Source organism: Centropristis striata, chromosome 24, assembly GCF_030273125.1.
Source record: "Centropristis striata isolate RG_2023a ecotype Rhode Island chromosome 24, C.striata_1.0, whole genome shotgun sequence".
Lineage (NCBI taxonomy): Eukaryota > Metazoa > Chordata > Actinopteri > Perciformes > Serranidae > Centropristis > Centropristis striata.
This window is the reverse complement of record NC_081540.1, coordinates 3,372,169-3,400,009: the sequence shown is the minus strand read 5'-3', so window position 1 is coordinate 3,400,009 and position 27,841 is coordinate 3,372,169. Positions and strand designations below refer to the sequence as shown.

The window sequence follows — 27,841 nt, the reverse complement described above, 5'->3', positions numbered from 1 at the left end:
GTTACTTTATCATTAACAAACAATTAAATTATAATTAATATGTTATTAATAGTTTTATTTGCAATCATTTTAACATTTTTAACACCATATTAAGTATATTAATGATTTTTGAAATTATTCATATACCTTTAAGAAATTGGTTGAAATGTTTTTAAGATTAAATATGTATAGCACTTTATTAATGTTATTAATTGGTTTATAAACCATCAATAAACATTATTTAGTTGGTTATTGTAAAGTGTTACCGAAAATTTTATATTTTTACAGCAGAACTGTGTGTTTTCTACAGTTTATGGCGATAGAATTTAAAGTCAAGTCAAGTCAAAGTTTATTTATAGAGCACATTTAAAAACAACCTCAGTTGACCAAAGTGCTGTGCAGTTATTAAAATAGAATAAATCATACACAAATAGGTATAAATAAAAACAATAAAATACTAAAAACAGTAAAAACAATCAAATAAAATAGAATAAAATAGTAATAAAAACTCAATCCAAAACAGTGTTAGAGATAAAAAGACAAATAAAAGAGTAAAAAAAAGTGTTATACTATTGTTTGATTTACAGTAATTAAAATGATCTACTACGGTGATGTACAATGTTTAATTTTACGACCTATTTCTGATGCAATTTGACAGTTTTTTACTGTAATTTAAACAAACATTTTTTACAGTGCATCTTGTAATCAAAAATCCACACTTTCACATCAATGTGTATTAAATTAAATTATAATTAATAGTTTATAAATAGTTTTAGTTGCACTCATGTTAACATTTTAACACCATATTAAGTATGTTAATGATTTTAAAATGATCCCTATACCTTTAAGAAATCGGTTGAAAACATTTAAAGATTACATTTGTTGTTAAAAAACCGTATACAGGCCATTTAGAATGGGAAATACATAATGTATTAATGTTTAACACCATTTATAAATGGTAAATAAATGGTATATTAATGTACGTTTATAGTTACTTTACCATTAAAAAACAATTAAATTATAATTAATAGTTTATTAATAGTTTTAGTTGCACTCATTTTAACATTTTTAACACCATTTTAAGTATGTTAATGATTTTGAAATGATTCCTATACCTTTTAGAAATCGGTTAAAAAGATTTAATTTGTACCACACTTTGTAAATGGTTAATAATTGGTCTATAAACCATCTATAAACATCACTTAGTTGGTTATTGTGAACTGTTACCAAAGTTTTTATTATATTCTCAACAAAAAAACAACTTTTCACCCCCCAAAAATATATTCTAAAGATTCAACTTTTAAGATCAATGTTTAATCATCATTTATAAACCGTATAATCCACACTTTCACATCAATGTGAGAGAAAAAAAAACAATATTAAAAGCATTTTTTGGTTTTTTTTGGTGCATTTTTTTTGCACTGAGAGGGAGATGAAGTATTGGAGCTCGAAACAAATGGCTCATCAGAGCAAAGAGGTCCATCCGCATCCAATCAGCCGCCTATTTTACCATATGTGCCCGTCTCCGTAGACTCTAATGGGGAGACCTCGGAGTGAACCGCAGCACTAGAGATGCACAATGTGGATCTGTGTGTGGGAAGGAGCCTCGCTGGCCTGTAAGCTCCGCTGGACTCGTCTCAGAGTCTCAGAATGATTGGCATGGCTGGGTTTATCACAGGAGAGCTGCTTTATTTCAAAACAGCACCATAATAGTGTGATAGATCATTACTTTTACAGTGTATATTCACAACATTAGGCCAAGTTAATGGAATAATTAAAGGTTGTTACTGCACGCTCGGTTTAGAGCCGTGGCTGCTCAAGCTGTGATTAAACTGAAGATAAAGTTAATAACCACATGTATGTGTCTGATACAAAAACATGTAAAAACAACATAAATAACAAGTTATTATTCTAGATAACAAGTAATATGTATCCATATAAAGTTAGAGTCCAATCTTTCCATACAACAAAACAGTCTGTCAAATTAGTTTCTACTGAATAAGGTTTGTTTTTGATTTTTCACTTCCCACAGTGACTTAATTTTACTGGAATAATCATAGTAATCAGGGGAACCCCTGGCTTTTACCTACAAATGTTACATAAGGAAGGGACTCAAAGATGTATAAAGCAACTACAAAGATAACAAGTTATTATTTAGGTAGCTTAGTCATGAATTTGGTAACAAAGATGGAAGTCAGGAGCATAAAGAGCGACAAAGTCTACATTGGGAGGAGTTTAATTTGGATGGATGCACCAAACAGACTTTCATTCCACTGCTTTGATTCCCATTGTACCAAATTTGAAAAAAAACTTTACAATAACCATCATTTATAAATGGTAAACGGATAGTTTATTAATGTTTAATCATCATTTATAAACCGTAAATAGGCCATTTAGAATGGTAAATGCATAATTTATTAATGTTTAACTAACTAAATCATTTATAAAAGACCAATAGATGGTATATTAATGTAAGTTTATAGTTACTTTACCATAAACAAACAATTCAATTATAATTAATAATTTATCAACAGTTTTAGTTGCACTCATTTTAACATTTTTAACACCATATTAAGTATGTTAATGATTTTGAAATCATTCACATACCTTTAAGAAATTGATTGAAAACATTTAAAGATTAAATATGTACAGCACTTTAATAAATGGTCTATAAACCATCTATAAACATTACTTAGTTGGTTATTGTAAAGTGTTACCAAAACAACATAAATAACAAGTTATTATTCTAAATAACAAGTAATATGGGTAACACTTTACAATAACCAACTAAATGATGTTTATAGATGGTTTTTAGTCCAATTATTAACCATTTACAAAGTGCTATACATATTTAATCTTTAAATGTTTTAAAACAATTTATTAAAGGTATATGAATAATTTCAAAACCACATAACATTCTAAATATGGTGTTAAAATGTTATAATGAGTGCAACTAAAGCTATTAATTAACTATTAATTATAATATATTGGTTTGTTAATGGTAAAGTAACTATAAACTTCCATTAATATACCATCTATTTGCCATTTATAAATCATTTAGTTAGTTAAACATTAATAAATTATGTATTTACCATTCTAAATGGCCTATATACGGTTTATAAATGATGATTAGACATTGATAAACTCTCTGTTTACCATTTATAAATGATGGTTATTGTAAATTGTTACAGTAATATGTATCCATATAAAGTTAGAGTCCGATCTTCCCATACAACAAAATAGTCTGTCAAATTATTTTCCACTGAATAAGGTTTGTTTTTGATTTTTCACTTTGCATAGTGAATTATTTTTACTGGAATAATCAGGATAATCAGGGGAACCCCTGGCCTTTACCTATAAATGTTACATAAAGCAAAAAGGAAGGGACTCAAAGATGTATAAAGCAACTACAAAGAGACACAAAAAGAATAAAAAAAACTTCAAGAGATGCAAAACAGCTGAAAAGACACAAAAAGAAAACATCGGCAATGAAAAAAGAGGCAAAAAATGACCAAAAAGAGACACAAAGCAACCACAAAAAGGGGATAAGCAGCTTTTAGTTCCAAAGTTATACTCATTTTTACCCTAAGTTGTTTTGTGAGTGAACAAAAAATAAATAAATTGACAAAATTTCCATCAAAAGGTGATAGAAAACCCAGTTTTACTGTATGAGAACTTCATTTCTGGGAGACATTGTTGAAAGTTTGTTGTAAGCAGACACTTTGTAAAGAGTTTCATCTACAGCAGCGTTCCTGCTACTGTTAATCACTTCAACTCCTCCATTACTATTTAGAGAATGCAATCATGCACACCTGTTTTCACTTAGTCACCGAATCACCACAACCTGCAGCAACACTACAAGCACAACAACACAAGAATGCGTTTATTGCCACAGTAACTCTTCCCAATTCACAGATGAAAACTTTGTAGAACAGAAAAACGACGCAGCTAAAATGAGCTTGTTGTTTGGTAAAGTTGACTGATAAATGAAGGAACTCTGGGCTGAAATCGATGATTTGACTCTCGGGGAGCAGGGCTGAGTGGAAAGCCAACAAAGCCGGCTGTTTTACACTGCAGCAGGATTATTTAATGTGCTCCTGATCGAAAAACACATAAATAAAGTCATAAACCCATTTTACACACAATCTGACTGACTTTACAAACTTTCTATCAATATCTAATATTATTCCGACACATTAAACACACAGAATTTGTGTTTATTGGGCTGCAAAACTAGAACAAACACTTTAATTTCACTTTAAAAATGTAACTTTGCATTGAGGGAAATATGTTTACTTTCTATCAGAAAAAAAATCAATAAAACAACAAATAAAGCTACATTGGTTGTTCAAGTCCAGTCATCTAAACTTCAGGCAGAAAGATATAAGAAGAGAAAAACCCTGTACATCCAAAGAATAACTTTCATACTTTAATATTTTTCTTGTTGCTGGAAAGATTGTTTTTTCGCAAAAAAGTTATCTTATATAAGTGAAAAAAGAAAGTTTTGGTAACACTTTACAATAACCATCATTTATAAACCATATATAGGCCATTTAGAATGGTAAATACATAATGTATTAATGTTTAACATCATTTATAAATGGCAAAAAGATGGTATATTAATGTAAGTTTATAGTTACTTTACCATTAACAAATACTTACATTATAATTAATAGTTTATTTATAGTTTTAGTTGCACTCATTTTAACATTTTCACACCATTTTAAATATGTTAATGATTTTGAAATGATTCCTAAACCTTTTAGAAATCGGTTAAAAAGATTTAATTTGTATAACACTTTGTAAAATGGCTAATAATTGGTCTATAAACCATCTATAAACATCACTTAGTTGGTTATTGTGAACTGTTACCAAAGTTTTTATTATATTCTCAACAAAAAAACAACTTTTCACCTCCAAAAATATATTCTAAAGATTCAACGGTAACACTTTACAATAACCATAATTTATAAATGGTAAACAGATAGTTTGTTAATGTTTAATCATCATTTATAAACCATATATAGGCCATTTAGAATGGTAAATACATCATTTATTAATGTTTAACTAACTACATAATTTATAAATAACAAGTAGATGGTATATTAATGTAAGTTTATAGTTACTTTACCATTAACAAACAATTACATTATAATTAATAGTTTTAGTTGCACTCATTTTAACATTTTTAACACCATATTAAGTGTGTTAATGATTTTGAAATGATTCATATACCTTTAAGAAATTGGTTGAAAACATTTAAAGATTAAATTTGTATAGCACTTTGTAAAATGGTTAATAATTGGTCTATAAACCATCTATAAACATCACTTAGTTGGTTTTTGTAAAGTGTTACCAAAGTTTTTATTATATTCTCAACAAAAAACAACTTTTCACCTCCAAAATTATATTCTAAAGATTCAACGGTAACACTTTACAGTTACCATCATTTATAAATGGTAAACATATAGTTTATTGATGTTTAATCACCATTTATAAACCATATATAGGCCATTTAGAATGGTAAATACATAATTTATTAATGTTTAACATAATTTACAAATGACAAATAGATGGTATATTAATGTCAGTTTATAGTTACTTTACCATTAACAAACAATTACATTATAATTAATAGTTTTAGTTGCACTCATTTTAACATTTTTAACACCATATTAAGTGTGTTAATGATTTTGAAATGATTCATATACCTTTAAGAAATTGGTTGAAAACATTTAAAGATTAAATTTGTATAGCACTTTGTAAAATGGTTAATAATTGGTCTATAAACCATCTATAAACATCACTTAGTTGGTTATTGTGAACTGTTACCAAAGTTTTTATTATATTCTCAACAAAAAACAACTTTTCACCCCCCAAAATTATCTTCTAAAGATTGAACCGATCATTTTGACGAGGTATCATTATCGTTCTGCATCTTTCTGTATTTCCTGTCTGCGTGGGAGACAGACGGCCAGGAGTCTGTGAGGTCTAACCACGCAGACAATCGCCTTGAGTGCGTCGTGGCGCCCCCCCGCCGAGCCAAAGATCTGAGGAAACTATCTCCCAGCTTTGAAGTTCCTCTTTCCCCACTTGTGAAGTCTTTGCCGCCTCATAGTTGAGCCGGGGCGATGGGGAGCAGCTCCACCAAAGAGAAAGAAAGGGCGCCTCAGCCTCCAGGGGCCGTCCACGCATAATGGATTGTTGAGCTGCAGCCAAACTTATTGTTAGGCTCCAAGCATGTGTGTGTGTGTGTGTGTGTGCATGTGTGCACTTTTGGCTGATATTCTGCATATGCAAATGCACGCTTGAACCTGTCCGTGCGTGTGCAATATGAGAGGCAGGACTTACACATCATTAACACAAAATTAGCAAATTATAATTGCATGAATGTTTCCCTCAGGTAAACCTTGAATTGGACTGAAGAATTTAAAAAAAAAAGGGACTTCACCTCTTTGTCCTGTATCCCTTCCATCTTCTAATTTGCCCGCCATAATTATTAGAACATGGCTGTACTATTTGCGGTTGTCAAATACAATTAAGCAGCGCGGCCTGATAGCGGTGCCTCGGCATCATAAGTCGTCAAAGCAGATACAAGAAGTGAAATCCTCTTTGGCCCCACGTGAACTCTGGCTGATAATGATGTGCGGCGTGTAAAAGCAATGCAGCCAGATTTCCTCGCAGTTCCTCTCATAATCACAGTGTCTAAACAGTTATGCTTCAAATCTGCCATTTGGAGTTGAGGTGAAAGTGAGATAGACCTGAATTTTTGGTAACACTTTCTATGAAGACTACATCTATAGTGCATTATGAGCGCATTCATAGTGAATTATAATGCTCATTATAATCAATCATAATGCATTATGACTGCACTCATAAACACATATAAAGCTTCATGATGCACTATATCAACAGTTATAAATATAGCTTATAATGACTTATAAATCCAAGTGTCTTATGGCACTCATAAGACACTTGGATTTACATTTTAAAGTGTTGCATTTTATGCTAAAACTACATGTTTTAAAACTGTTCAACCACAAAACATCATTTCATTTAGTAGAAGCTACATGTTAGACTGAGGATAAGGTAACAGACACCCAGTTTGCCGCACATCATTATCAGCCAGAGTTCACGTGGGGCCAAAGAGGATTTCACTTCTTGTATCTGCTTTGACGACTTATGATGCAGAGGCACTGGGTGGGGCGACTATGAGATACACAAATAAATCTAAAAAAATATTAGACCAGCCTTGTTTTCTTCAATTTCTTGTTCAGTTTAAAGCAGGTACATTTGTTGGGACAAATATAATGATAACAACAAAAATAGCTCATAAGAGTTTGATTTAAGAGCTGATATCTAGACATTTACCTTGTTGTTTTTTATAATTAATTGGGTTATTATCAAGAAAACCATGGTATACATCTAATATCAGCTCTTAAATTAAACTCTTATGAGCTATTTTTGTTGTTATCATATATTTTTCTAAAAAAAATGTACCTTTAGTTGTACTAGGCATTCAGATGAACAAGAAACTTAAGTAAAATAGTGATCTAATACATTTTTCCATGACTGTATAGGTTGCTACAATGGAACACAGTGTTTTTTCATCCTTTTACAGTGTGTTTTCAATTAATTGAACTGGATTGAGACAGTTTGGTCACTTAAAAATGTGTAGTTTAGAGTTGGCCGTGAGTTTTAACCAAGCTAGCGAGGAAGCGCTAGTGTTAGCTGATGCTTTAGCTTTATTTTGGGTCCTAAAACATTCTGCACTGGTTGTAAAAAACTACCCCAAAAACCAATTTGGCAATGACCATAAAGGAAGATGGTAACCGCCAAAATGACGAACTTGAGGCTTCAAAACCAATAAGTGACATCAAAGTCACAAATCCAATATTTTTTTGTACAATCGATGAAGAAAATCTCAGAAAACTTGATCTCTTCAAAAAGAAAAACTGCTTTTTCACCTAAGAATTGTAGCATTCTTTGTGTAAGTATTCAGGACAAAAAAAAAAAAAATTTGGTAACACTTTCTATGAAGACTACATCTATAGTGCATTATGAGTTCATTCATAGTGAATTATAATGCTCATTATAATCAATCATAATGCATTATGACTGCACTCATAAACACATATAAAGCTTCATGATGCACTATATCAACAGTTATAAATATAGCTTATAATGACTTATAAATCCAAGTGTCTTATGAGTGCTCTTGACTGGTTATAAACTACAGGCTGACTGATGAGGCTTATAATACATTAAAACTACTCATACCCCTCTATACACACACCTCAACAATCAATTGTTATAAGGACTCATAGGATGCCATAAGTATAAATAAATGATCAATGTATGCTTTAAGTAAAGTGAGGTGCATATAGACGCATCTATAATGCAGCATAGCTAATCATGATGTTTCATTGTTGGCGTTAAGTAAAGTGTAACACATTTTCATGCATTTAAAAGAAGCTATGCTGCATCATAAGTCATTTCGTCAGATACCAAATATAGAGAATTACACTTATGGCATCCTATGAGTCCTTATAACAAAGCATTTTATTGAGGTGGAAATTATTTCCATAATTTTATTTCGTTCTGGGAACAAGTTATTTTTTTGAGTGTGTAAAGCAACGCAGCCAGATTTCCTCGCAGTTCCTCTTATAGTCACAGTGTCTAAACAGTTATGCATAAAATCTGCCGTTTGGAGTTGAGGTGAAAGTGAGATAGACCAGGAAAAAAAAAAAAGGGGGGGGGGGGGGAGAAAAGATAATGGGCGCAGGGAGTGAATAAGCGATTTTGTGCCGAGAATAAGGAACACTGGGTTTTCTTCCTCGCCTTGTGAGCAAGAGGAGAGGCTTCAATTGCAGCAAATAGCTGTTCTCCTGGAAACCACAGAGACAGAGGAAGAGGGAGAGTGACAGAAAGAATGACTTTAATGGACAAGAGGGAAGGAGAAAGAGGGGAAGAAAGTGACAGAGATGGAGTAAAAGGACAGCGTGAGGGAGTCTAATGGAGAGGAAGAAGGCGGTGTGTATCTCTGACCACTGATATGTGACACAGATAGCAGGTTTTCTCCGTGTCCTGGCAGTGAGACCAGGTCTGGACTCCTCGGCCTCCCGAGTCCAGTTCACTCTCAGGTCACAAGAGAAGAAGAGCCGTCTCTCTCTCTCTCTTTTTTTCCTCCAGACACTCCTATTGAATGCAGAAAGCATTTGTCAGATCAAAGAGCTGCGTGCCAGAATCCGTGGTTAGATAATAGCGAATGTAATCACAATCCCTAAAAAGAAACATATTGCTTGGCAACACTAATGTCTCCCTTGAAGTTTCTGAATAACTGTGAAAATGCCCATGTAGAGCCGCAGAGCTGAGCCATTTCAATTTCTGTCACTTTTGAATAAGCATTTTTTTTTTTTAATAATAGTGGACTGTATGAATGGAAGTCAGCTTGTTATTCTTGATTAATATGCTGTTTTTTAATGCATTTACAGGATATGAAGTCAAATTAAAATGTTGATTTGTTTGATTGATTGTGTTGAAGACCTTTGGATTGTTATAATACATGGACACACATGAAATAAGATAATAATTTAGACTTAGTCATTTAATTATGAAAGGCCACACATGAAAAAAATATTTGATTTCTGACTTTATTCTCAGAATTTTGACTTTAAGGTTTTTTTTTTATTTCATGTGTGGCCCTAATCCGCTTCCATATTTAAGGTATCTTGGTTGCATTAGATGACTTTTTCACATATATAAGGTGAAAAGTGTCAATGCAACTAAAAGCATGGACAAAAATTCAGTGTTTTGTTGTAACCTAACTTTAAAAATGAGACCAACTTTCTCTGTTGCACATAACAACCTGCAGACTGTTTTCCATGTCAAGGATTCAGGAGAGTGTTTTGGGGAAAATCCAAAGGATGTGACATGTATAACACTCCTTAGTGCCTCTTTTCAGTGACAATGCACTGCAAAAAAGATGTGTCTAAAAACAAGATAAAAACAGTAAATCTGAGGGAAATTATCTTGCTGCATGGACAGATAATTTCACTTGACAAGATTTCTTGTTAAATCTAGAAATAAGCATGTTGAACGCGTAAAAAATAAGAAATTAACTCTTAAAACAAGATAAATTAAAGCTGCAAGCAGCGATAAACTGGCCCGATCAGGGTGCACTGACAATTATTTGTTTCTTTTAAGAGTTAATTTCTTATTTTAAGCGTACAACATGCTTATTCCTAGATTTAAGAATCTTAATTTAAAGAGATCTTGGAAAGTGAAATCATCTGTCCATGCAGCAAGATCATTTCCCTCAGATTTAGTGTTTTTATCTGGTTTTTAGACCTTTTTTGCAGTGTGGTCTGCAACATGAGCATAGTTCAGCATGAAATCAGCTCATACCAACAAATGGCCGGTACACACCAAAAAACAGAATCCAACATCAAGTCTACATATGCAGAAAAGAAAAAAAAAAGTTTTGTTTCACAGCAAATACTAGTTTCAACATCATTTTGGGGATCAAAACCAACCCTGAGCTGCCTGTCATCCTGGAAGAGAACCAAATGACTTAATAAGCTAAAATGATGCATGATACTAACTTGTATATTATGATGTTACAAAGAAAGGGTTCATTTTTTTAAAAAATATTATTAATTCTTCTTTTCGAACCGAAAAAAATAAACAACATAAGCTACAACAGCATAGGCTAGATGCATATACATATATACATATACATACACATACTCACATAGGCACCATTAAACAATGTACATAAACATATAAACATTTACACACATACAGTATATATAGCCCTATACATATACATGCATCTGCCCCGTCTAAGTAATAAGATAGAAATAATAACCAGTTAACTTAATATTCAATACGCATTTTATTATATCATTTTGGTCAGAAAAAAAGGAAGAAGTTGAAGTAAAAAATAATTATCTAGGCCTAAACCCTGATACTCAACACTTCAAAATAAGACATTTTCTCTATCAAATCAGAAATTTTCTCTATCAAATCAGAAATCTTCTCTATCATATAAGACATTTTCTCTAGAAAAGGGTTTTCCATGTGGCTAAATCAGCTATAAACTCTACCTGAATCCATCCAAGTTGGATGTTTTTAACAACTATGCATTCACAAATAATGTTTTTGTTTACACCCCTGCTCAAAACACTCAGAGAATACATAACATGCTCAAGCAGCATTTATCTTATCCTTGATAAGTGCAACTATCCACTGATTTGTATGCATGAGTGAATGGCCTTTGTGAGCATTATGGCTCCTCGTCTGTCACTGCAAGTGTTTACAATGTCCTCACCGCCTTGTTGTTGTTGTTGTGGTGGTGTTTTTGGCAGAAACCTCCACCACCTGGACTCGATCTGCTTGGTTAAAGGAAAAGCAAGAAGGGTTGCAATTAGATTTGTGACCTCTAAGTAATGAATGGAATCTGGTATGAGTTTTATCCGGATATGAGACACTTGAAAGACGAGTGTGCATGTGTGCATGTGTGCGTGCATTTCTTATCTTAGCTACCTTAACAGGAAGTCAGTCTCTCGGGGGTTTGAATTCCACACAGCATCACATTAGCAAGGGAAGCATGGCTTGTTCAATCACTCTCATTTCCCACAACACTCGGGACCTGAACTGCTCATCTCCACACATTTCCCAAGACGGCCCCATGACATGGACATGACCGCGGCCAATATGCATGCACACAGTATGTTGTACCTACAAAATGTCACTCAAAGAGACACAAACTGCAACAAAGAGACGCAAAATTGCTACACAGATACATAAAACTGCAACAAAGACACACAAAACTGCAACAAAGAGACGCAAACAGCAACAAAGAGACACAAAATTGCAACACAGATACACAAAACTGCAACAACAAAAAAACTGTAAAAAAGTGACACAAAACTGCAACAATAAGACACAAACTGCAACAAAGACACACAAAACTGCAACAAAAAAAACACAAAACAGTAAAAAAGAGACACAAAACAACTGCAATGAGACACAAAACTGCAACAATAAGACACAAACTGCAACAAAGAGACACAAAACTGCAACAAAGAAACACAAAACTGCAACAATAAGACACAAACTGCAACAAAGACACACAAACTGCAACAGAGAAACACAAAACTGCAACAAAAAAAACACAAAACAGTAAAAAAGAGACACAAAACAACTGCAAAGAAACAAAAAATTGCAACAACAAAAAAACTGTAAAAAAGTGACACAAAACTGCAACAATAAGACACAAACTGCAACAAAGACACACAAACTGCAACAGAGAGACACAAAACTGCAACAAAAAGATACAAACTGCAACAAAGAAACAGAAAATTGCAACACAGATACACAAAACTGCAACAAAAAAACACAAAACAGTAAAATCGAGACATAAAACAACTGCAATGAGACACAAAACTGCAACAAAGAGACACAAACTGCAACAAAGAAACACAAAATTGCAACACAGATACACAAAACTGCAACAACAAAAAAAAACTGTAAAAAAGTGACACAAAACTGCAACAATAAGACACAAACTGCAACAAAAACACACAAAACTGCAACAATAAGACACAAACTGCAACAAAGACACACAAACTGCAACAATAAGACACAAACTGCAACGAAGACACACAAACTGCAACAGAGAAACACAAAACTGCAACAAAAAAAACACAAAACAGTAAAAAAGAGACACAAAACAACTGCAATGAGACACAAAACTGCAACAATAAGACACAAACTGCAACAAATAAACACAAAATTGCAACACAGATACACAAAACTGCAACAAAGAGACACAAAACTGCAACAATAAGACACAAACTGCAACAAAGACACACAAACTGCAACAGAGAAACACAAAACTGCAACAAAAAAAACACAAAACAGTAAAAAAGAGACACAAAACAACTGCAATGAGACACAAAACTGCAACAATAAGACACAAACTGCAACAATAAGACACAAACTGCATTAAATAGACACAAACTGCAACAAAGAAACACAAAATTGCAACACATATACACAAAACTGCAACAAAGAGACACTTAGCTACCTTAACAGGAAGTCAGTCTCTCGGGGGTTTGAATTCCACACAGCATCACATTAGCAAGGGGAGCATGGCTTGTTCAATCACTCTCATTTCCCACAACACTCGGGACCTGAACTGCTCATCTCCACACTGAACGGAGAATAATTCTGCATGTCAATATTGCTCATGCTGGTAAACTATTTGGCTGGCCCGTCTTATGGCCACAGACCTGTACTTCTGATCAACACCTCATTAAGGACACTCAGGTCTGCTTATAGTCCAATTTGAAGCAGATTTCCCAAGACGGCCCCATGACATGGACATGACCGCGGTCAATACACAGCAGCATGCTCACACAGTATGAATAACGGCTCTGCTTGCTCTAGTTCATCTCCTCCGAGTGTCCCGACGGACAAAAAAAAGGTCTCTTTTATGAGTTTTAGGCGATTACTTCTTTCATTTGCACTAGCCATGGAAATCCCTGTCCTCTGTTTGCACTTGTGTGATGGCCTGTGTGAAGCAAATTGGTTTTGAGACGGATCACATCAGAGACATGACGATACATTCAAATCCAACACGCTCCCTGTAAAAGAGGCAATTGCTTCGTCTTTGCTGAAAAAGTGGTCAAAGAGAAGAATCATTTTCTGCATCTGGACACTTTTTACAGTGATGATATCTGGTTACGACCATGGCTTTTTAAGGGGAAATACAAATGTTACGGCCTGTTGTACAGCTGAGGAATCTATCACAGTGGAGATTTAGCTTTATTGTTAACCTTTTATTGGGTGAAGAACTATATTTGGTAACTTCAGTGGATATCAGAATGGATTTCTTTTCATGCTACGTCACAGGCAGTGACACCATGACATCTGACCAATCAGTATGATAATAATATAATAATAATAACTTTATTGACCTTGACCTCCAATGTAAAAATGAAAAATTTAGAAAAAAACCCTGCAAAAAACAGTCTTACAAACAGAGTTATTCTTCAGTGACTTGCACCAGGAGAACTTGACTATGAAGACATATTAGGGCCAAGTATGAATAAAAATAATAGTAATATTTTGAGAAAAACGTTGCAAATGTACTAGATTAAAGTGGCAAATCTACAAGGGAAAAAAAATTGCAGATTTAAGAGATTTAAAGTAGCAAATCCATGCGAAAAAAGTCGCAGATTTAAGAGAAAAAAGTGGAAAAAAGCGTATTTTTTCTCGCAGATTCGTCACTTTAAATCTCATAAATTTGTGCATTTTTTTCTCGTAGATTTGCAGCTCTAACTTCGTAAACTTTTTTCTCAAAATATTACCCCCCTCCCCCGGGTCTGTATGTTTTTTTTTTTACACATTCTGGCTGTATGTAATATCTTCCAATATTCTCTAGGGTTGAAATTTGGAATTTGCAAGTATTTCAATGAGTGCCCTATTAAGGGTTAATACAGAAGGGATCTTAATAGTCAGGCGGCTTAGGACCAGATTTGAGAAGAAAGGGGACACGCCGGACAAAAGCACCAACATTTTTCCACATGCTCTCTATCACTATAGGTTTTAACTTTTGGTAGGAGCCACTTCATCAAGATTGCAGATTGGAGATGGCAGCCATATAAAGTCTATGAGAACCAGTATATCTTCCAAGCCACTTAGAAGGTCAATCTTGGTGTCAAAATCTACATTTTCTGGGTCAAAGAATCATTTAAAGCTATTGAGAATATCACTAGATGACTCACTGTAAATAATTTGTTGATCAAGATCTGACATGAGATTTTTTTTAGCAGTGTACATGGCAGCTAATCCACACTCTCCCGTGAACATTGATTCCAAACAGTTTCGAGTGAAAATGAACATATCTATTTGATCAAATAATCATCTAGTGATATTCTCAATAGCTTTAAATGATTCCTGGACCCAGAAAATTTATATTTTGACACCAAGATTGACCTTCTAAGTGGCTTGGAAGATATAGCATTTCTCATAGACTTTATATGCCATCACCGCAATCTTGATGAAGTGGCTCCTACTGAAAATTGAAACCTATAATGATAGAGAGTATGTGGAAAAAATGTGGTGCTTTTGTCCGGCGTGTCCCCTTTATTTGGCTAAGCCGCCTGACTATAAGTTGAGAATGAAAGGACAGGTTGAGGGAGAAACTGCTTTGTGAGTTCTTCTATCCAGCAGCGACGTCATCTCTGAGGCAGGTAGTCGTGACTCAGTGTCTGCTGCTGCCTGCTGACATTGACAGCAGCATGGGTAAGTGGATTGATGACGAATTAACTCAGCTAATTGATTCTATTCTAAAGTGTGTTTTTCTTATTCTTATATGCTCTCAAATGTCTGACCTTGACAATACAGAGTTTTTTTTCTGCAAAGTGTGTCACTAGAGAGGTTTTTCACATTCCTCCACTGAAGGGGAGAGATATCTGTGCTCTTCTGTACAAGCTGAGATTCAAATGTAAGACAGGCAATTAGGCAATGTGATAGCAGTTATTGTGATGAGTAATGTTGCACAGAAAGGAGAGGTAATGGTAGAAAATTGTATACTTCTTAGGACATGTAATGGGGATTTGTTTACTTCTGGTGCTTCTCCAGATTTGTGTGTAGTTGCCGCATATTTATCTTTACAGATGGGATTGCAATGTAATAATATTCAGTTTCCAGTGCATTTTTCCAATAATTTTAACCCAAAAAGCCTAATTTAGATGACAAATATCTAGCATTAACAATACATTACTGCAGATAATACAACATGTGATAAACCCAGAATAACATTCCTGATGCAATATTTGGAAACAACCAATTATTAACCATTTTCAAAGTGCTATACATATTTAATCTTTAAATGTTTTCAACCAATTTCTTAAAGGTATAGGAATCATTTCAAAATCATTAACATACTTAATATGGTGTTAAAAATGTTAACATGACTGCAATTAAAACTATTAATAAACTATTCATTATAATTGAATTGTTTTTTAATGGTAAAGTAACTATAAACTTACATTAATATACCATCTATTAGCCATTTATAAATTATGTAGTTAGTTAAACATTAATAAACAATGTATTTACCATTCTAAATGGCCTATATACGGTTTATAAATGATGATTCAACATTAATAAACTATCTGTTTACCATTTATAAATGATGGTTATTGTAAAGTGTTACCCAGTACTTTAGTCGTTTTGATAACATCACTTTTTAAATCATGCTTTTTTCATATTCTGGTCCATTCCCTCAGTCTCAATCATCAGAGATTCTTTGAAACGCAGCTCGTCTCAGAGCCACTAATGGCACATTTAAAGTGCAGCAGTAATCTGCAATCGTTTGCATTCACATTTACATTTTAAGTCATTTAGCTGACGGGTGTTTCCCACAGAAACCTGAAATAGAGACGAAGATTTTCCATGAAATCTTCCATGACCAAAATTACAGGCGAGAACGACAAAGGTCAGAGTCACAGTGAGCTTCTGAGGGAGAATTACAAAGTCTATGTTTCTCTTAAGTTTGTCCTTGCTGATTTTCACTTTTATTCAAACAGCCTGTTGATTTCCAAAGACACACGCTCCAAGATATGCAAATGGTTCACGGCACTGGCCACGTTCTGTTATCCGTTCTTTATAATCCTCTGATGGAGGAAAGCTTGCTCAGATTCTACTCAGCTTAATAAAAAAATGCCTTGAATCTGCTTTGGTCACTTTTAGCTATGAGAATGTAATATAAGCAGCTGCTGAAATAAATTAATATGAATTATAGAACTTTTCAATGTGAGGTGATGCAGTATATGCACCCTGACTGTATAAAATATAATTTCCCTGCATACATGTGCAGCATTAGCTATGAACTCTGTGTGGAAATGTTTTATTGATTTTGGACACAATGATGGCTGCATAGCTAGCTAGCTAGCTAGCTGTGGCTCGTCCTATTTACTGGAGTAATAAACAACTTTATTCAAATGATTTATGTGATTTATGTCCAAGTCATTATGCATGGCTAGGACTATAACAGTGTTAACAATCTCTGGCTAGCTTGTTTATTTGTAGATATTTCTGGTAATGGAGGCTCAAAGAAAATAAAAAGGCAACTTCAGTGATATTAAAATTAGGAAATTAATAGAGCTATACAGCCAGAACAAAGATAAACTGACTGCCAAACAGCCAAACTAAATTAAAAACAGAAAAAGCAGTCGAGTTGGAGAAAACTAACAGAATCACTGGCAGTTTAGTGTTTCAGCACCACGGACAGCTCCGTGTCTGTCCTCTCTAACTCTGACGCTGTCCATGGTGCTGAAACTCTACAACACTCAATTCATTCACTTTTTTCGTTGACTTTATTCATAACTTTCCTTTTTTCTTGCTTACACATATTGTTCAGTTAATCAACACATTTGCAGATATTAAAATGAATCATAAAATATCGAATGAAGCCAATTATTACAGTTCAAGTGGGCGTAATGGAAGGAAATTATAGTTTCTGTGCAAGGTAAACTCATGCATTATGTTGCCTAAGTGCAATTGAGGACTCCTTATTTTATTCTTTATTTTTTTATTTAATGCTGACACTTTATTTTGAAAAGTTTGCATGGAAACAAAATGCAACTAACAGTTGCTACGTGGGTGACAACCCCGTGTTCTTCCATCTCATTTTTTTTTTTTTTATAGATTCTGAATATTCCATATAAACAGCCTATATTTTGACTTTTTCGCATCCTGACCAGGCCTGATATTACCATCACCAGGTCAGCAGTGAACCTATACAACAAACTCTTTAAAAAATAATAAATGAAAGAAAATGGAGAGTCATACTTGGGAGAAGGGTGGGGCGATTTAAGATAAATAAATGTATTATTTATTTATTTATTTATTTAGCTATATTCTTTCTTTCTTTTTTCTCTCTTTATTACCACTTTATTAACACTTAATTGCTCATTAATTACATATCAACCTACAATTAATTAATCCTTAGTACTTTTTTCCCTATTTATTCACATTTTGTTTATCCTTAGTGTTTTTTTTTTTTTATATATCCGTTTGTCTGAATGTGTCTGTTTGCGTGAAACACACATTTGAATATTGTTTGTGCATTGTAAAACGTATGTTCTCCTAAAAAAAAAAGGAACAAATCGATGCAGGATCGGAGATATCACCCATTATTATTGTTATTTATTTATTTATTTAGCTATACTATTCTTTCTTTTTTCTCTTATTACCACTGTATAACTCAATTGCTATTTAATTACATATCAATCATCCTTAGTACTTTTTTTTTCCTATTTATTCACATTTTGTTTATCCTTAGTGTTTTTTTTTCTCTTTTTCTCTTGTTTTTTTTTATATCTGTTTATCTGAATGTGTCTGTTTGCCTGAAACTCACATTTGAATATTGTATGTGCATCGTAAAACATATGTTCTCCTAAAAAAAAAAAAAGGAACAAATCGATGCAGGACCTGAGATATTACCCATAATGCAATATGTTTCCATGAGTGGAAAAAAAAGCCAAGAGTCCTGTGAGTGTTCGGGGGTTATGAGATGTTTTTAAAAGTCAGTTTTCAAAGAGGATATCGTGACGAGCAAAATAAAAAATAAATAAAAAGGGTGCTGTGTGTGCTGAAGGGCAGTTGGGCAGATAACAGGCGCACCAGTGGACGCTCTCTGTTCACACGCCTGCTCCTGGCAAAACTTCATCATGGCAATTGCCTCTTATTTACTTTGATCTACCTCAACTGTGACAACCGGGGATTAACGGATCGTCAGGAATACGATGTCATAGAGGATTTAGGGATAGATTTTTGATTTACTCGCGTCCCGTTTGTTTCTGGATGAGACATGCGGGAGTTGACCTCGAAAAAAACTATTGGATTTGGGTATCCTAGCAACGACTGGAAAATGGAGCAGTAATTGTGTAAAAGGCAGCGACAGACAAGTCTGTCACAACAAGTACAGTTTTACCTTTCCTTCCTGTGTCCTCAGAGGAATTACAGGCTGTCGTTTCATTCACAGCTGAAAATCAGACTTCGTGTCGGTAATATCCAACATTCTGTCCGTGCATATTTCTCTGTTTGCTTGAGCACACAGTACATTTAATATTACAGATGGCCTTGCAGTCGCTGGGTTAACTTGTGTTGCATAACATTGATTATCATGCACGAACCTAAACGGCCTTTGTGTGAACTGGCTAATCAGCCAGAAACCATTCGCTTATGACAAAGGCATCAGATCTGAAAGCTTGCCTTGGATTTCAGAGATCAACAGTAGTGAGCCGAGTCAAACAACAGACATGTTTGAGCTCGCCGGCCTTCTGAGTCAGGCCCTCTTTTAATCTGGCCCCTACACGCCGACCAACTCAACGGCTCTAAAGGGCCAAATCCCAAGATCGAAAGAGCTTTATCTCCAGATTTCCAGTCAAAACTTCCAGCAAATCCTCTGCTCTCCCTATCCATTTCTCCTTCCCCCGCGTCTCAGATTTTCTCTTTCTCGCTTATTCTTTTTCTTTCCTGCCATGAATACTCCTCAGAAAGTCTTTTCACTGATCCAGTAGCTAAGTGCCCCTTATCATGTGGTGTTTTACTGTGTGGATGAGAAAAAGTGTGTACAGAAATACACGACACTATGTGCAGGAGGAGCACTTGTAATTAAGTACATTTACCCAAGTGCTTTACTGAGATAGAATTTTGAGGTACTTCAACTCAATTTTATGCTGCTTTATACTTCTACTCCACTACATTTCAGAGGCACATATTGTACTTTTCACTCCACTACTTTGATTTAGAAATTGCCTGATACATTATGATAAATTACACCTTATTATATTAAGTGCCGACTGGATACAGGCCCAGTGTCCCTGGCCGTCACCGACAGAATGGCACTCAAAGAGACACAAACAGACACGAAATTGCAACACAGAAACACAAAACTGCAACAACAAAACACAAAACTGCAATGAAGAGATGCAAACAGCAACAAAGAGACACAAAATTGCAACACAGATACACAAAATTGCAACACAGATACACAAAATTGCAATGTAGGGACACAAAACTGCAACAATAAGACACAAACTGCAACAAAAAGAACACAAAACTGTAAAAATGACACGCAAAACAACTGCAAAGAGACACAAAACTGCAACAATAAAACACAAACTGCTACAAAGAAACAGAAAACTGCAGCAAAAAAACACAAAACAGTAAAAAAAGAGACGTAAAACAACTGCAGTGGGACACAAAACGGCAACAATAAGACACAAACTGCAACAAAGAGACACAAAACTGCAACAAAGAGACACAAAATTGCAACACAGAGATACAAAACGGCAACAAAGACACACAAAATTGCAACAAAGACACACAAACTGCAACAAAGAGACACAAACTCCAACAAAGAGACACAAATTGCAACAAAGAGACAGAAAACAACTCCAAAGAGACACAAAACTGCAACACAGATACACAAAACTGCAACAAAGAGACACAAACAGCAACAAAGAGACACAAAATTGCAACACAGAGATATAAAACGGCAACAAAGACACACAAAATTGCAACAAAGACAAACAAACTGCAACAAAGAGATACAAATTGCAACAAAGAGACAGAAAACTGTAAAAAAGAGACACAAAACAACTGCAAAGAGACAGCAATAAGACACAAAGCAACTAAAATTCCACTACAAAGAGACGTCACTGCACTTTTACTTGCTACAGAATAATTTCCACTGTGGAATTGTTACTTTTACTCAAGTAAAATATCTGAATACTCCCCCCGCTGACATACACAACTGAGTAAAAAGTCATGAATTATATTTGCTAAATCAACAATAATAAATGATGCATTCACCCCTTTCCGTCTTTTCAAGTATGATTGAATGATTGCTTCTTTGTATTGTAAGATAAAAAAGAAAACTCATAATATTTACTGTTTGCTCAGCCAATTCATAAAGCAAATGTAATATTTAACAACAAATAGTTCATTGTATGAATAGAAGGCTATTTCTGCCTCCACAGTGTGCTGCTTGTCACAGTATTTGTTTTCTTCTCCTCTCTGTCTGTCTCACTCAGCGCTCCATACAGCTGGTAATAAGCTGCGTAAGTGAATAACAGTGAAGATGTCAAACCTGTACCTTTTTTTATTATTTCTTATATTTTCCACACACATTGGAGAAAGCCGTTATCCCCCCGAGACCTGAATGGCAGTGTCACCAATCATACACGGCAGCATATAGCCAGTCAGATTCCTCACTGGTGTGAGACAGAGATAACAGGAAACATCTCTTTTCTATTTGTGACACAAAGTGACGGAAGGAGAGAAAAAAAAAAAAGCGACACGTCACATTTGACAAGTGACAACTGGAAATTACTGATAGAACTTTGCCGATGTCGCATGTCTCCAATTATTGATTACATTTCAAGTGACACACACATTCCCAATAAAGAAACACACAGACATCTTTAGTGATGGTGGAAATTCTAATGAAATAGTTGCCTTGAATTTCTTTCACAAGGCAAAACTTTGGCTGAAAAATGCTTTAAGTTATGATTAATTATGTTGAAAGGACCAACAGCCCGGCAACGGAAAAGATGAAAATAGGTATTAAAAATGACTTTGAAAACTTTGCATCAATGAAAGAGAACAAAGCGAGGACTAAAAAGTGAATTAGCGTATTTAATTAAAATGAGATGACAGGGAAATAGAATATAGACAAATTATTTAAAAATTATTACATTTTGAAAATATTAGAAGAAAGAAACACCCTAAGGCTGGGAGAAAAAAACATAAAATGCTTAACTTTATATTCTAATTTGAGTGTGAATTAATGCAATACATAGAAAGCTTCTTCCATTAAAGTTTTAATATATTTTTTGATCTTCTGTGTCTCTTCAGGTTGGATCTGTGTCAGGATTCCTCTGATGGAAACCAGCTGCAACTCTCTGGTAAGTGGCAGCTTCATGATGTGACCAAATCAATAAATATTCACTTTACGAGCCAGTCACACCTCGGCTGAACTCATCTGGTTTACTACAGCAGTAGGATCCAAAATAAACAGATTTTTTTTCTGAGATTTAATTGCAACAAATGGATCGATGGTATGCCAAATAAACCACATCATCATGCTGGTTTCTAAAAAGTCAAAATTGATGTTTTGTCAGTTTTGACAGCAAGGTGACAAGCAAAAAACTGTTAAAATGCTTGTTTTCTCACTGGAGTTGGAGGTTCGAACAGGTCGATGCTTTGCAGGAGAATCTCAATGCTAAGAGGCCTGCAGCACAGCATCATATAAGTCCTGTGCAAAGCTTTGACATAATAATTAAATATGCATGTAAAGCTTGTGTTTTCACAATGCAAGTAGTAATTTGCATATGCAAAATTAGATATTTTTGCATGCATAATGTCCCAAAACCACATATGCTTGTTTCAAGATGTGCATGTGGATTTCTGTAACATTTTCCATTGATCAATCACATTTTTAATTGTGTTTAAGATGGGATTAATGTGTATGCTATTTCATTTTTCACGGAAAATATAAAAGGAATATTGCAATGAAAAAATCTACACAATTTCAAAAAGGGATAATGAAATTGAGAAAGAATTTAGACCGTCAAAGAGCAGCGAAAATAATAGATTCAGACATACACTGTAAAAAAAACTCATTTATGATTTTAGAGTTTTTTACGGTTGTGATTTAGCAGTTTTTCACCATAAAATCTACAGACTATTTTTACAGTGTAGATCAGGGGTCTCAAACTCCAAAAAAGACACAAAATTACAAAAAAAAATGACACAAAATGACCAAAAAAGATACAAAATTATTTAACAAAAGACACAAAATTATTTAAAAAAAGACACAATGACAAAATGACTAAAAAAAATACACAAGATGACCTAAAAAATACAAAAAAAAATGCACAAAATAACAAAAAAATAGGACACAAAATGACCAAAAAGAGACACAAAATGACCCAAATAATACACAGAATTATCAAAAAAAAACACAAAATGACCAAAAAAATACACAAAATAACAAAAAAATAGGACACAAAATGACCAAAAAGAGACACAAAATGACCCAAATAATACACAGAATTACCAAAAAAGACACAAATTATGAAAAAGACAAAAAATGACACAAAAATACACAAAATGACCCAAAAAATACACAAAATGACACAAAAAGACACAAAATGACACAAAAAATACACAAAATTACAAAAAAATACACAAAATTACCCCAAAAAAATACACAAAATTACCAAAAAAAGACACAAAATTACCAAAAAAGACACAAAAAAAGTAATTAAAGGGACCTTCCACACACAACACTGTAAAGTGCCATTCATATAAAACTCACATTAACGTTCATATCAAGGTGGGGGCCACCAAATATCGCCACGAGGGCCGCAATTGGCCCGCTGACCCCGAGTTTGAGACCCATAGTGTAGATGACTGTGAAGGAAGAGTCCACATTTAAATCAGGAAGTTGAAGATGTTGAAAGACAAAAACAGAAGTGAGGTGAGAGAGAGACAGAAGGACCAACAGGCTGCTTGTTGTAGCCCTCAGCTAGTGGCGGTTTCTCCTCCACCAGCAGCAGCAGCAGAGAGAACATATTACATCATTAGCAGAGCATCACTCCGTGCCGAGGCTGATTCTGCCCTCCTTCATCTCCCCCTCTAACTCTACTTTGTCATACACACATGCACTCACAAACACATTTTTTCTGTTTATCTTCTGGGTTTTTTTCTCCACTGAACTTTTTTTCCTCGCCGCTTCATTTTTACTTGTTTCTGCTTTACTTTCAGTCTGTCAGATGAAGTGGATGTGGAGCTGCAGCTGAGTTACAGTATGTTTATGTTTGTGTGTTTGTGTGCATGTGTGTGGCGAGGAACTGTGCAGCTTTGATTTTTTTTTTTTAAGTGTTTGAAGATGTATACTTACTCGTGTGTACTGTAGATGTGTCTCTGATGTCGCCCGTCAACATATTTGGAAAGATATTACATATTGCATGACTCTAACATCATCCTGCTTCAGTTCTTTTAGCATGTGTGTGTATGTGTGTGCATGCTCCTGTGAGTTTCTATCTGTTCCCAGCTACACTGTAAAAAAAAATATGTAGCTTTTACAGAAAAAAAATGGCAGCTGTGGTTACCAGATTATTTCCGTAAAAAATACAGTACAAATTTAGATTTAGACAGTCAAAGGGCAGCGGAAACAACAGATTCAGACAAACACTGTAAAAAAAAAAACCTCATTTATCATTTTAGAGTTTTTTACTGTTGTGATTTTTGCAGTTTTTCACCATAAAATCTACAGACTATTTTTACAGTGTAGATCAGGGATCTCAAACTCAAAAAAAGACACAAAATTACTAAAAAAAATGACACAAAATGACCAAAAAAGACAGAAATGACCAAAAAAGATACAAAATTATTTAACAAAAGACACAAAATTATTTTAAAAAAGACACAAAATTACAAAAAAAAGACCCAAAATGACCAAAAAGAGACCCAAAATGACCCAAATAATACACAGAATTACCCAAAAAGACACAAATCCTTAAAAAGACCCAAAATGACACAAAATGACCCAAAAAATACACAAAATTACAAAAAAAATACACAAAATTAACAAAAAAGACAGATTATTTCCGTAAAAAATACAGTACAAATGTAAACAACCTTACAGAACAACTTGTACATTTTACTGGTATTCAGTGTACAATAAATAATTACTGAATGTTAATTTACTGGTATTCAATGCACAATAAGCAAAATCTGCATGTACATTTTGCATAAATAATTAGCATAAAAGCAGCAGCATCCTGTTAAATTAGCAGTAAAGGACATAGGTATAATCTACAACAAAAATAATAATAATAATAATTACTACAGTTTTAGGATGTAAAATTTGCAAGTTATTTTTTTTATCTTTTTTGGTCATTTGTGTCTTTTTTGGTCATTTTGTGTCATTTTTTTAGTAATTTTGTGTCTTTTTTTGAGTTTGAGACCCCTGATCTACACTGTAAAAATAGTCTGTAGATTTATGAATATATATATAAATAAAAAAATAATAATTACTACAGTTTTAGGATGTAAAATTTGCAAGTTGTTCTGTAAAGATGTTGACATATGTACTGTATTTTTTACGGGAATATTCTGGTAACCACAGCTGACAGTTTTCTTCTGTAAAAACAACGGGAATTTTTTACAGCAGCGCCGCTAGCATCAGTTAGCCGCTAGCGTCAGTTAGGCCGCTAGCATCAGTTAGCCGCTAGCTTTCGCTAATGACCAAATTTCACCGCTTTTCGCACATTTCACAACAAAGAAATAAGAGTTAGCAGAACTATTGTCCCTTGTTGTGAACCCCAACTTAAAGATATAAGTAACAACAACACACCAACTTGTTTTTGAGCAGACAACTGGCTTCCTTTGTTGTGCTAACTTACATTATTGCCCTAAATGTCAATAATTTATATTTCCAAGTTTTACCGACTTAAATCACTGTTTTAGGCAAAAAAATACAGGTTGTCTTTTTTGCAGTGTATCTGTTCCCAGCTAGGTTTCATCCTTTTCTCCCAGACGTGACCATCACATGTAATCAATGGAAGTGGACACATCAGTGATGTCAATCAGTCTGCAATAGAGCACCCACAGAGGGCTTGAGTGTGAAGTAGGATCCCTGCAGAAAGCTGCTCATTTAGCAGCAGGCTTCAAGGCTTCTGGTGCTGTGCTGCAAACAGCATCGGTGCACTCTGGCTACTCTGCTTCTTTCATCATTAGAGTTGTTTTGCAACACTGTAGGGTCAGGAAGAACACCATTTGTATTGTCAGCATCCTAAGTAAGCCTTTTCAAATATTTATCTGCTAGCTTAGGCCTTTTTTTTATATCACCATGCAGCTAGGTCAGTTGGAAACAATTAGGAAGAGCAGATTAAGCAACAACAAATATGTGTTTATTCTGGCACACAACATCCACCACTAAGCCAATTCCAGGTTTCTTCCAAGCTCTATTTAAAGTGCCAAGATTTTTTTTGCTTTTACTTTATGAAGTAAATATTAATTGCACAGTGTAAAAGCTATAGATTAATGACACCATCTGCAGTCAGAATTTAGATTAAAAGTCTCACTTTCACTACACAATTATGTCCACCACCAGGTGCAATGTCCCGAGAAAATAAAAGCTCATTTTACAGCGTAAAACAGGAAAACTGCTGGTAACGAGTAATAAGGCCCTTGTAAGTCCTTACAAGATGCTTATTAACATTATTGTGTGTTTATAAGCCTATATAAGTGTTAATAATGGCATTATAATACAGCTAATAGCAGGCTATAAGAGATGTATAATAAAAACATTAATAAAAGCCTCATGAGTATCTTATAATTCTTCATAATAGCATTACAAACACCCATAACCCACCCATTATGTCTTTGCCATGCCTTTATTAATCTTTTGTTTGCTTATTGATATTAAAATATACTTTATTGCTCATCTATTATAAGTTAACTATGCACTTGTTAACAGTTAACTATGCTTTTTGCAGCTAAAGGGATCTAAAGCGAGAACAATGCCTTATTACTTGTTAATTAATGGTTATTACAAGGACCAAACTGCTTGATATGCACCGATAGTTATAAAGGTAATAAAATAATGACATGGAGGCTCTTCAGTCTGAACCAAGATGGCAAATTTTCTTCCACAACTGCAGCGTTATTACAGGATCACTTCTTCTGTCCTTAAATTCCACAATAAAAGCCCCGACATATAAACTGCAGAAAGACTTTTTTCTCAGAGGAAACTCAACAAAACGACTGAGAGAACCAAACCCCAGGTAGTAACAAAAGCAACAAAACCTGCCAAAAGTAAAACGATGCCTTTATCAGAGACTGAGATTGGTGTTTTTGGTTCAAATTGGTACCATCCCATTGTTCCAATGGCCCAATAGTCTGAAAAATACCCCATTTGACTGACACACCATTATCCAATGGCTGGTTATCCCAAAAACAAAAACCCTTTGCTCCGAAAAAAAACACTCTTCCTCATTTTAACCCACACCACCATGTTTCTCAGAGGTTTTAAACTTAACCGTTCCTTTTCCACAGTGTTGTAATAACATAGAATTATGTTCCAAATGTCTGTTTGGCCTTCAGAGTAATGGGTTTTTCAATAACAGGCCATTGGACTAATGGTAATTCAACACTTGGAATTCTACGTAAACTTTCAAAGGAATTGCATCCTTGCTCATTCATTGGCGAGTTTAACCCATTCAGGCCTAAAACGCCTGGAAAAAATGCCTGTAAAACCTTTGGGCGATTTTAAAATAAGTAATTTTTTAGTAATTGTATGTCTTTTTTGGTAATTGTGTGTTGTTTTTTGGTAATTATGTGTCTTTTTTGGTAATTATGTGTCGTTTTTTGGTAATTCTGTGTCTTTTTTAATAATTTTGTGTCTTTTTTTGGTAATTATGTGTCTTTTTTGGTAATTCTGTGTCTTTTTTAATAATTTTGTGTCTTTTTTTGGGTAATTCTGTGTCTTTTTTAAATAATTTTGTGTATTTTTTGGGTAATTCTGTGTCCTTTTTGGTCATTTTGTGTCTTTTTTGGTGATGATTTCAAAGTTCAGGAAAAGTCCCATGATGCATTGCAACACTCCCACATGTATTGTGATGCATTTCATTGGCCAAGAGATTAAAAATAGGTGGAAAAAAACTACAAATACTACAAAACGACATATCCGTTTTCCCGGCTTTAATGGGTTAAAAGAAACACATACACTATATAAGTATGTAATGCTAGGATTTATTGTAACATA

The 27,841-nt window shown here is 34.1% G+C and overlaps 1 long non-coding RNA gene across 1 annotated transcript in view; it reads left to right on the top strand.

Moving 5' to 3' along the window:
- LOC131963109 (uncharacterized) overlaps positions 1–27,841 on the top strand; it is a 101,691-nt gene that overhangs the window by 53,298 nt on the left and 20,552 nt on the right. Inside the window, exon 2 of the long non-coding RNA XR_009390003.1 lies at positions 21,922–21,971. This is a non-coding gene — a long non-coding RNA (uncharacterized LOC131963109). The remainder of the gene's footprint in view (positions 1–21,921; positions 21,972–27,841) is intronic.